This window comes from Alexandromys fortis, unplaced genomic scaffold, assembly GCF_014885135.2.
Source record: "Alexandromys fortis isolate MF-2015 unplaced genomic scaffold, M_Fortis_MF-2015_v1.1 scaffold_3, whole genome shotgun sequence".
Classification (NCBI taxonomy): domain Eukaryota; kingdom Metazoa; phylum Chordata; class Mammalia; order Rodentia; family Cricetidae; genus Alexandromys; species Alexandromys fortis.
The window spans coordinates 28,674,791-28,686,959 of NW_026067909.1; positions in this window are offsets into that span (position 1 = coordinate 28,674,791).

Genomic DNA, 12,169 nt, shown 5'->3' on the forward strand with positions numbered 1-12,169 from the left:
AAGGACGAAGAAAATAGTAAATTAAGACACTGAAAAACAGAGTGGTGAGGTCAGGGGCTGGAGAGACAGCTCAGACATTAAGAACACCTGTTACTCTGGCAGAGGACCTGGGTTTGAGTCCAAGTATCCAGCTAGCAGTTCATAACAGTCTAACTCTGGTTCCAAGGGATTTGGCCATCGCGTCCACCCTCGACCAGCAAGGAAAAACGCAACACCTGGAGCTCTTCTTGAAGCAGTTTTCAGGACTTTATTCACAGCAATCTATCTCCTTCTTCTCTCTCTCTCCATACTCTCCCCGGGCAAACCTCTCCCAGCCCTTAAGTAGGCATGGGCTGCCAACTCCAAACTGCCAGGTGGGCACTGCCCATAGGTTCACGCATATGCAGGCAGCTGATAATCATTGCGTGATCATAGCATAGGTCAGGCCTTAGCCATCTCAGGAGTTGATTATACATCTCCATCAGGTGTGACACCATGCAGCTCGCTACATTTGGCTCACTCTTCTGGCATACTCATGACACACATAATGCAAGTGTAAATACCCGTACATTTAAAGTTAATAATAAAAAATGTGAAACACACTGGTAGGAAGTGAGGAAGTTTCTACTATCGGCCTCAGACACTCTCTGATGACGTCATTAGCCTTTGAATTGGTGGAAGGCAGGGCTCAGTATGTTCCAGAAGGATTTACCTAACAGTCACGTGGACATGATATCAGACACAGAAGTGGACAGTTAAGGGGACTGAGGATAATTTGGCTCCCAAGCTGTAACATTCCAGCTCTCCACAGTCAAGCACATCAGCCTAGTAGAATGTTTAGTGTAGGTTAGCTCCCCAAACACCAGTTCATAGCAGCTGGTAAGCAACTAACCATATTGGGACAGGGCAGGCTGAGATGCCACTGGGCTCCCTGAGGCAGTGATAGAGCAGGCTGAGATGTCACTGGGCTCCCAAGGGCAGTGACAGGGCAGGCTGAGGTACCACTGGGCATGTCTTTTAACCCTGAAAAAAGGAGGGTTGGGAGCACAATGAGAAGGGTCTTCCCAGAAAGAGGTCGTGAGCCTCTTTCTGTTCAGCGAAAGTCAGGAACAGAATGCCTCCCATCTCCACCCAGCCCCACTATGGATTTGTCTCTGTGGGGGTCATTTCCAGGTCCCTGGAGATACCCAAACTCCAGAACATGAGAAAACTACATTTGAAGAAAGAGGGTGAGGGCAGCCGGGGCACGGCGCCCACCCATCCCAAGCAGCAGCCTTCTTTAAAGAGATTGATCCTCCAGACTTCACAAAAGATAACTGCGTATCCCCCAGATTCTGGTGGGCACCCTTCCTGGGACCACTGGTGTGACCTGCCATGGTGGTGGGGACGGTGGCAGCAGCCAGCTGGCCACGTTGCATCCCGGGAGAGATGTGTGCTGGTGTTTAGCTCACTTCCTTCCATCTGGTCCAGGCCTCCACCCCAGGGCATGGTGCTGCCCACACTTAGAGGGACTCTTGCTTCTCCACTGAAGGCTTTTCTGGAAACACCCTTGCAGATGTATCCAGAGCTGTGTTTCCATGGTGATTCTCAATCCAGTCAAGTTGACAAAGACGAATTGCCACAGCCGTGAAGACATGGAAACCCATCCAGACCTGTAGTCATCCATGGTGCTAAACAGACCTGACAAAGCCGCCGCCCATGCAGCCTGGACACTGGTTTGCAAAGGAATTGCTACATGCCCGTGTGGTAGATGAGTGTGTGCAGCTAAGCATGGTGAGCGAGGCTTTGCTGGCAGGAACAGCTGAGCCCGGGAAACGTGATTGTATCTGCATGTCATCGGGAGAGGCTTTAACTGGTAAAGGCACATATCCTGATGGTTTTGAACTTACAATGTTTTGAGTTTATGATACACACCCAGCAAAAACTGTATCTTGAGTTTTGGTATTTTCCCAACTCTCTAGAGGCACGGGGACCATGGGACCTGATATAAAAGCCTTCAGTGCCCTGTCTTGCTCAGCTGTGCTGTGCAGGAGGTAGATTCTCCTTCCCTGACTAAGGATGGTTTGGGAGATGGAGCATGTCATAAGTAAATCAGACACTATCTGCTTTGTAGTCAGTGTTCTCAATCAACCGTTTTGCTGCCTTTAAAAAGAACTGGTTAAGCTGAGCGGTGGTGGCACACGTCTTTAATCCTAGCACTCTGGAGGTAGAGGCAGGTGGATCTCTGTGAGTTTGAGGCCAGCCTGGTTTACAAAGCGAGTTCCAGGGCAGCCAGAGTAGTTATGCAGAGAAAGCCTGTCTTGAGAAACCAAAAGCCAAGAAGAGCCATTTGGAATTCATTCACACAGTTAAAGGAGAAACCTAAAATAACGACATCACACGGGGCCTTTTGATCTGATTTTCCGGGGAATCACGTGTCTTGCTCCAGAGCGGGAGAGGAAATCTCCCTCTGGTTCTGCATGGCTCCTACCATCATTCCTAGGGATGTTGGTGTCAGTGACAAATTCCCAGCAAAGTAAGTGGTGTCAGGTCCTCCACTGCTCTGCCATTTCCCTCCATGTTCAGCTCTCCCCACCTTGTGAGCTTGACCTGCAGCGGCAGCACAGATAAGGGTGCCCTTCCCTTCTTCCCTGGGTGCACCTGGCCTGGATTCCAGCCACTGCAGAAGTTCTTGGTCCATGGCGGACAGTCAGTGAGCGACCCCAGGGAGATCTCTTCCCTTTAAGAGGTGATTTAGGGCTCCCTCATATGAGCCAGATAAAAAAGAGCATCACTAACAAGAGAGACTCTCTTCTCTTGGCGCTCTCCGCCCCCCGCCCACTAGGTGTGGAAATAGCCAGGCCTCACGAGTTGTCTTTTGAACACTTTTTCTTTCATTATCTGTATTATTCTACCTACTAGGCCAATATAGAGCTCCATGTCTGCAATGCTGCAATGCTACTGGCTTGTAGCTTATTATTCTGCTGAAAACAGAAGCTGTCTGTCTCTCTGTCTGTCCTCACACATTAGCCTGTCCTGGAACGTTAGATTTTAGCTCCATGTGAATGCCCCCCAAGAGGAGCAGCTTTGCATCTCTACAGCTCTCAGAGGAGGCCCGAGAACAACCAAGTTTTAATAACACCGAGATGTGACATTTTGCCCTGGTTTGGGTGTCACTGCAGAGAGGCTGACCTCCGGAGTCGAAGAGCTTTCTCCTGCCGACGGTAGGTGTGTGTGATTAGAGCGCAGATGTGGGAAGCCAGAAGACGGTCTGTGGCGACTTATGAACAAGGCAGAACCCTACACAAAGGCATACCCTTTAACCCCACATAACTCAGCTTAGGCTTACGTGGAAAAAATTGTCTTTTATGAATAGATAACAACGAATGTGCACATTCCCTAAGCACGAGTGGTGTGGAGCTCGCCAGTGGCTCCAGCATTTCTAACGAGCTCAGGAGCGCCTGCGCCACGCTGTCCTCCTGGGCTTGGTCCTCTTCTCCTAAATGATGCTTTCTGTTTGGAAAGAGGAGATTTTCCTAAGAAGATGTGCATGCCTGTCATCCCTGCTGCTCCATATCCCGTGGCTCGTGGGCAAGACTGAAAGCAAACAGCCCTAGCTTCCTGCGCGGGTGACAGCTATAGGAAAAGAATTTCTGGGCAAGCAGGGTCTCCACCTTCAGAATCAGAAGCTTTGCAATCTTCTAAGGGTCACTCTGGGGCTCTCAGGGATGTACAGCAACTAGATGGCCGTCCTCCCTGCCTGCCACTCAACTATCCTTGGCTTGTAAGCAGATTGAGGGACCCCATGGGTTATGGGCACCTATGCTGGAAGGATAGGGTTTCTTGACAGAAACCTATAACTTTGGGGTTCTGTGGCCTCCTTTGTGAGGGGTGATATTTATGAAGCTGGAGGAGGCCTGTGGGGGGCTTTAGGGGTTCTGATGGAAGGGGTTGGTGGAGACATCAAGTCTCTCCAAAGCTATTGCAAAATCTGAATGAGCTCCCAGAGACTCTAGTATAAGGGACAGGGCCTTACAGGCCCAGTGGGAACTGACCAAGTCTAAGGGACTCTGTTGGCTTGTGAAGTTATTTAAGTGGGTCTTTGGATATCCACCAACCTTCATCACCTCCCTCTGGCTGTTATCAGATGTGGCCCCTCCCCCAGGAACAGTCAAATAGGACCTGAAAAGGCCCAGCAGATGAGTTGGTCACGAATGGGACAGGCGTGGTGGCAGGGACCATGGTATGAGTGACAAGCACTCTGAGGTCCTAACTGCTTCTGGGAGAGGGAGAACCACACTTTTGCTTTGGCTGAGGTGGGAACCCTTCAATGATTTGGCCTAGAACCCCTTAATTTGGACTTGTCCAGGCAAATAGCCATGCAAAACCCCAGCTTATCCAAGAGCTGCTAGGAAGAGCCTCACTGGCAAGTGGCGTTCTTAGTTCACCTCTGCCCAGCAGGGGACCTGCAGATTCGGGGCCACTTGCCTCTTAGTTCCAGGCTGTCTTCATATCTTCCTATGTTTTGAAGGATTCTGTCCAGAACGGACACTTTCCTGTGCTTATTATTGTTCGAACTCTTCTTTTCTGTGGAGAAAAATATACTGTGATCAAACTTTGATAAAAAAAAAAAAACAGAGCGTGGTGCTTTTTCTCTTTAACTTCAGAAACTGAACGCAGGCTAAGTATTGAGTTCACTGGTAGCGTTAATGAGGCTCTAGGTTTAATCAGTAGCAACATGAAAACAATTTAAATAAAAACTTAACTCCTAAGATCCTCTGAGAAAAACGAGAAAAGCCGCGGTGGTTGAAGAGCCTGGATGCTGACTCTGTAGGCTATAGCATGACCTAGAAACAGGGTCTTTGCAGATACAATAGATTGGATTGAGGAGAAACATGATGAATACAACTCAGGAAGAGAAATAGGAGCTCAACCTGAAGATCCGAAAAGCAAAGCAGTCAGTCACTGGCTCTTACCTCAACCTCAGGCCGAAAAGGCGATCCTGCCTCCAGGAATCTCAGAATGAGGCTGTGTGTTGAGAGCTGCTTCCTGCCATTTTATAATTCTCTCTAGGGCTGGGATTAAAAGTGTGCACCCCTGAGATTAAAGGCATGCACTGCCTGGTTTCTATGGCAACTAGTGTGGCTGCAGGGATTAAAGGTGTGTGTTACCAGAACCTGGTCTGTAAGGATGACCAGTGGGACTGTTTTACTCTCGGATCTTCATACAGTCTTTATTTATTAAAATACAGTTGAAATGCCACTACTGTGAAGTTTTAAAGGAAAAGCGTGGCCCCACTCTAATGTGACCTTAGAAAAATGGAAGACCTGAACACAGACACACATGGGGAATGCTGGGTAAACACAGGGCAAAGCCACAGAGTACCAGGAATGTCCACCAGGACAACCAGCCCCATCCGTTAACTGCATCTCAGACTTCAGGCTCTGGATTCTTGTGAAGTCAACCACACGGTATGTGGTGTTTGCTAGGACTACCCCAGGACACAGGTGTGAAAGGTCAGCCAGTCATGCCGCAGACAGTAAGTCTAGTGGTTGATTCAAATGTGGACAGGACTCTGTGTGGTCCCTACATGTGGCTGCCCCAACTTCAGTGCCATGACGGAGGCCATCACCATTGTAGGTGTCTCTGTAAGATGCTTTCCCGGGCCTCACAGTTGCCCTGGATCTCGGTGGCTCGAGAGCTGGATGAGTGCACCCCCACTTTCTCTGGGTTCAGGTCACAGTAAGAAATTCATGCTGCGACCACATTCGCTCTCCTGCCGCCGAAACAAACACTCCATCAGTATGTGCGGTTTTTTTTTTTTTTTTTAATGTTGGAACAACTTAGTAGGTTTTATGAGCCATTCCTGGGTAGAATCAGTGTGGGAAACTGCCAGGTGGTGCTGGGGGGAAGTCACCTGCCCTGGGTCTCGGGGAGAGGAAGACTTGCCACTGGGTGGGTTTCCTCATCTGCGTCCTTCTGTTCTAGTTGATGCTGTAGTTGCCTTCAGTGGCTGTGGAGGGAGGCTGTCCCTTGGCTGTGTTCTGTCTGCACATGCCGGGTCTCCTGTCTTCACCCAGTGCACTGTTTCCTGACTGTTCCAACAAGGCTGTGTGCACCTCACAGGCACACAGTTGACACATGGCTGACACGCAGGTGTCCTGGAATAGGGCGGAACTGTAGGTGAAGGCCTCAGGACCGTTGGTCGGTATCTCTCCTTCATGCCAGTGAGTCTGGGAGCCTTTCTAGGCTTGTCATGTTCTCACAGAGATGTCTCTGCCTGGCCTTTAGCCAAATAGGCCCTGGAGCTCTGCATGCCCCTCCGTGTGCGTGCTCGCTCATTCATTCATTCATTCATTCATTCATTCATTCAGTGACCTGTGCTGTGTCAGGGACTCAGGCAGCAAGGAAGGGCTTCCTGCTCCCGTAGGAGGCCATTTTCACAATGGACACACACACCTGAGGGTGGCAGGCTCATTCCCGTCCCCAGGAATTCAGTGGCCCTGACCTCCACCCAACAGCTCTCTTTTAATTTTTAGGAGCAAGCTAAATTAGGAGCTGTCTTACTGCTTCCATTTAGCTTCTTCTAAAAATTACAAGGTGTGACTCGGGCTGTGGGAGGCAGGGGAGCCATAGTGATCGCCAATGCTGGGCTCAAGGAAGGCTCCAGATGGGGCTGGAGGCTCTGCCTCTTTGTCTCTTTTCCACGAAGGAGGGTGTGGACCACAAGGTCAATTTCCTTTCCGTTTTAATGCTACCTCCAACCCCTGGTGTCACCGGGCATGTGCCAGCCCTATGGCCTTCTGTCATTTCACTCAATGAAAACAGTCATCCCCTGAGCTGTCCAAACACCCAAGAGTCTGGCATTCCATCCCTCTAGAGGGACCACCAAGTCTCTCTGGGCTAAAGGAGAGGAAAGCCATGGCTTTGGAAGCAGAAAGTCTTGTCTTAGGCCAGAGGGAAAGAACAGCAGACTATCTGCCTCCAGGTTCTTCAGAAGAGTAGTTCCTGGATGCCAATTTGTACCCAGGCCCAAAGATGCTCATGTGGCGCTGTGCACAACTGGGTGGTTCTCTTGACTCTTGGAAGACATCTGGATGATTTACAAGCAATAATATGTTACAAATGTTATGAAAATACTTTGCTGTATCGATGAGGCAATCAGGACAAGAAAAGGGCCTGTGAGTATTCAGTACAGAGGACATTCAGTACAGAGGATACTTTTGATCCCCAGTTGGTTGAATCAGCTGATGTGGAGCCTGAGGCCCAAGAATGAGGAGAACATTATAATGAATAAAACAGTGGCTGAGAATCAAGGGGAGATCTTGCCTAGCCACACTGCCACAGGCTGTTGCGGGGACAACTGTGTGTGATCCCTTTATCTGGGGGAATCCTTGTTAGGGTATGTCCCCAGATCTACCGCGTCTTTCCTCATCTCTGCATCTGCTCTCACCTTTCCATTCTTCCTCCGCCACTGACAAAGCTTCCAGGTGATGGAGCCTCTTCCTCAGACCGCACTTAGAGGACGCACTTCAGCCGGTCTGCCATTCTAAGTCAGTCGCTCTGTTTGCTTCATTGCAGTACCTTGATATTTTATGTCTTCAGTTCTTTTCTCACACGTATGAATGATTTCAAACATTTTAGTACAAACATGTAATGCTATAACGTTTCGCAGAAGCCCTGATTTCTCTCCCACAAATTTCAGCATGACTTTTCATTTTTATTCAATTAAAAATATTTCCAAATTCTCCTTTTGACTTCTTTCCCCAGTGGGTCATTGAGAAGCGTGCTGTGTAAATTAGCAAATATTTAGACAATTTCCCCACGTCTCTTTACATGGTTGACTTCTCGTTTATTTCTGTCGTGGATGCAGAATGTTTTTGGTATGCTTTTAATTGTTCTAAATTGTTTGCTGCTAGTTTCATAGCTGAGACGCCACATGTGCTCCTGAGTGTCCCATTTGCAGCTGTGAAAAATGAGATACTAAAGTCAGAGAAAAAAAATCAGACAAGCATTATTGATGCTTGGATTTGTAGCTGCCAGCCTGCTGGTTACTTTGTATTTGACTGATTTTGCCTTTCTTCTCCTCCTCTTCACCTCCTCCTTCCTCTTTCTCCTATTCCTCCTCCTTTTCCTAGTCATTGTCCTCCTTCTCCTCCTCCTCCTCCTCCTTCTCCTCCTCCTCCTTCTCTTCCTCCTCTTCCTCTTCCTCTTCCTCCTCCTCCTCTTCCTCTTCTTTTCTGCCCCTGAATTGTTTGTTTATGATTTGATTTAATCTGACTTGTTATAGATGCCTTGAACCATTAGTGCTGACTTGGCCTCTCCGATCCATCGCTAACTCACTCCTACCTGCCTTGATACGATTATTGTCATTCCGTGTGCTAGGACCTTAAAATGGTTTGTTGCTGCTCCCTTGTACTGCTGGGGACATGCATTTGTTTTGAATACTGGTTACTTTTACACATTTCCTCTCTCCACCCCCTCTTCCTTCTTTCCAGCCCCTCCATCCCACTTCCTTCTCCCCTTTCTGGCTTTTCTTCCCCACTTTGGTGATAGAGTGCTATGTTAGAGTGCTTGTGTCTTTCCAGCTACATTTATTTATCTATTTTTGACGCTTTCGTATCTGTGCACTCCACATCTCGGCCTCCCTCTCATTACTTCTAATTCCACAGACCTGCAAACGATGCTTATTTCGGCTTTCATTGTCCTGAAAAACCGAAAGATGCTGTCATTGGGCACAGGATTCACATTTCTGCGTCTCAGTGACACTAGTCCAGCATCCTCTAGAAAGTGTGATTTCTGACGGGAAGTTTGGTATGCTGGGACAGAAGTACAGTGAACCTACACAACACACATGTAACATCAGAACGGAGCTGCGCTCAGTCATCAGTCACGCCGCTATAGAAATGGCTTCTTAATTTATCCTCACAATGGTTTCCATGGAATGTAAGGCCCATGAGCGTGCTCTGTTCTCAAAGAGATGCTGAGCAGTTTAGAAGGACATGCATACAGCAATTGTGCTTATTGGTTGTCCATGGAGACTCTAGCTGTTCCTGCAGCTAAGCAGCTGTGAGCTGTGGTTTTGTGAACGTGGGTGTGCAAAAACATCTTCCAGATTGCTCCATTCTTTTCAGTGCGTGCACAGAAGTGTAGTTGTGGCACCATACGACAAATGGCTCATATCCTGAATGTCTTCTCAAGTGCAGCACTGTTTCCCACTGTGGCTCTGCCACCGCGCCCGCTCACAGACAAGGCATGCTGTTCCTTTCCTCTACAGCTTTACCCACACTCGCTGCTGTTCACCATGTGGGTGGCAAAGATGACACCTTGCTGAAATTTGAAGGAAATAATATGTATATAGTGCACACACTTGTAAGGTTCCAGTGCCTGAAATGGGTCCACAGCTAGAACCGACTCTTCCTACAGGACGGAGTGTGCTGTAATCACAAGCCGAGTTCTGAGCTCTGCGCCATTGTGAGAGTAGTCTTTCTTATTCGTGAGCTTTTGGGGCTTTCCGGAATGGCTCAGTTGCTAGAAGAGCACCCCCCTGCACACACCCCAGGTCTGAACTTGCAAGTTACTCCTGCTCTCTGAAAGATGGGTCCTAGTGTGACCACAAGATTCCACATCTGGGTTCTTCACGATCATGAACTGTGGAGAATTTCCTGGGGTAGGATGCTTCTTGTAAAACACAAGTGCCAGATGCTGAGCATCCGTTCCAGCTTCCTGGACCATTTCTTCTCACCTTCAGCCACTGAGGTCTTCCCGTGTTTCTGTCTTCATCCCCGGCTCCTCCTCATCAGGTGGCAGCTTCCATACCAGGCGGTGCTGGTGAGAAGGAGCCTCCTTCCCACATCACCCTACCGCAGTTCTGTTCCCCATGTCCTGATAACTGGAGGTAGTGGTGCCTTTGCTAGTAGCTGCTGTCTACCGGTGCGTTTTCTTTGGAGAATTGTATATCCAAGTCCTTCAGAAGTCTTGGATTGGGCAGCTTGCTTATGCTATTTTTCATTCTCTAAATGTTTTAGAAATTACCTTTTTATAGGGGATACGACCTGGAAGTTTTTCGGCCTTAAAAAGGAAGATTATTTAGTCTAGAGCAACACTGACTACTAAGTACAGTGTGGTAAAGTGGAATAAGCAGACTGAAGAAGACAGACCTGTGTGAGCCCACTTATCCGGACACCTGGAGGGGAGGGGAACCAAGGGGTTGCTATGGAGACGGTAGTGGTGCTGGGTGTGCATTTTAACGGCAATATCCCTAAACTGCACAGTTAAAATGGTTGTGAAGGCAAATTCCACCATGGATGTATTTTTAATGAACAAAAAGGCAAATGAATGACAATGTTGAAGAATGAAGAAAAATTTCACAAGTAAAACAATCAGAAAGTAGAAAGAACAAGCCTTATGTCAGAGAAAGCAAGGTGCGGTCCCTAAAGCTTCAAACACATAGCAAGTTCTTTATAGTCTTGAGTGCTGAAAGTCATAATGAATATAAAACATCCGTAAAAAATCTATGTGTCAAATAATAGACACCACACTTGGGAAGTAAAAATCTACAAAAGTGTATCGAGACATATGCAGAAGACATTTGTATCAGGATAACAATATAACACTCTCAATAGAAGAGTCAGAGAACACAACAGTGTGGCTGACACAATAGAAATCACAAACACGCGTAGAGTTCCTAAGGCGTGGTGACAGAAGGGTACAAATCTTCTTTATCACTGTTCATGGGACTCTCATAAAATTCATTGTGTGCTTGATGCCCATGGGGAATTCATATGGTACTACTATTACAATGATATCATGAAACTGTAAGTTATTTTTAAAGCAACATTAAAAGACATTTTTATTAGAAAGCCAGTAATCCCAAAAGTAAAGCCAAAAACAGGTAAAGAAAGCTCAACATCATAAAGGGTCAGTTCTTTCCTAAATAATCTTATAAAATGTCATACGGTAATAGGAAACATACAAGCTAAATCATCTTATAAAATGTCATACAATAATAGGAAACATACAAGCTAAATCATCTTATAAAATGCCATACAGTAAAGTGGGAGGTGGGGAGAGATAGGAGGATAGGCACCTCTGAAGCTAGACTGCACCTTTATGAAACCCTCTGGCACCAAGATATTAACATGTTGCACAAGTCAGAAAAAAAAAAAAAGGCCACACATCTGGGGATTTGGTGTATTTTAAGTGCAGGTCTGCAAATCATGGGGATGAGGTGGTCTTTGAGCAGGTCATGCTATGACACATGTGTAGCCATATTTAAAGAGATGAAATTAAGAGCATGTTATGCCAATAAATTATAAAGCAATTAGAGACCACATGGGACCAAAGAGGTGACACAGAGAGCGGAGGAACGGCAGCTTCTCTTCAGCGCTGGCTCTGGCTCACGCCATATTAAAAACAAGACTGCTTATTATGACAGAACAAAAGGGACAGGGTTTTGTTTTGCATGAAAAAAATACAAACATCCTCAAAAGTAACCCGATCAGGGCTGAGGAGGTGGCTCGGCAGTTAAGAGGGATTACTGTTCCTGCAAAGGGCCCAGGCTGAACTCCCAGCACAGTCACCTGTAACCCCCAGTCCAGGGGAAACAATGCCCTTCTCCAGACTCCAGGGACTCCCCCACACATGCAGGCAAAACACAATACATATGGATAAAATAAATCTTAAAAACAAAGCCGACTGAGAAATTTGAAAAGCTCATTTACAATGAGTATCACAGACTTGGTTTTGTTTACATGTTTAACTGTCTTTTAAAAAAAAAATCACACTTCAAATTTGGAGAGGGAAAAAAAACTCAAGAAATTGACAAAAATGAGACAATAACATGAACAGATTTCCAACAACAATCGGAGAGCGGCCTTTAAACAGGAAACAAAAAGCCATATTCATAACCAGAGAATCGCAAGTGAAAAGCAACCTTGAAGCCGTACCCCTGCCTCCCACGCATGCGTCTCCCCACGTGGCTCCCATGTGGCAGGGAAGGGCAGTTACTGCGGGTCTTGTTCTCACCGTTAAAAGAGGAGTGTGGCTCAGCCCTGGTCCGAGAACTGTGCTCGTGGAGGTTCTCGACGGTACTTCTGTCTTTAAAGAAGAACATGAAAGAGAAAGGGGGGGGGCATTTTCTGAATGATACCCCGGCAGACACTGGCAGCGCTTGTTTTAAATGTTGTTTGCAATGCTACCACTATTCCTG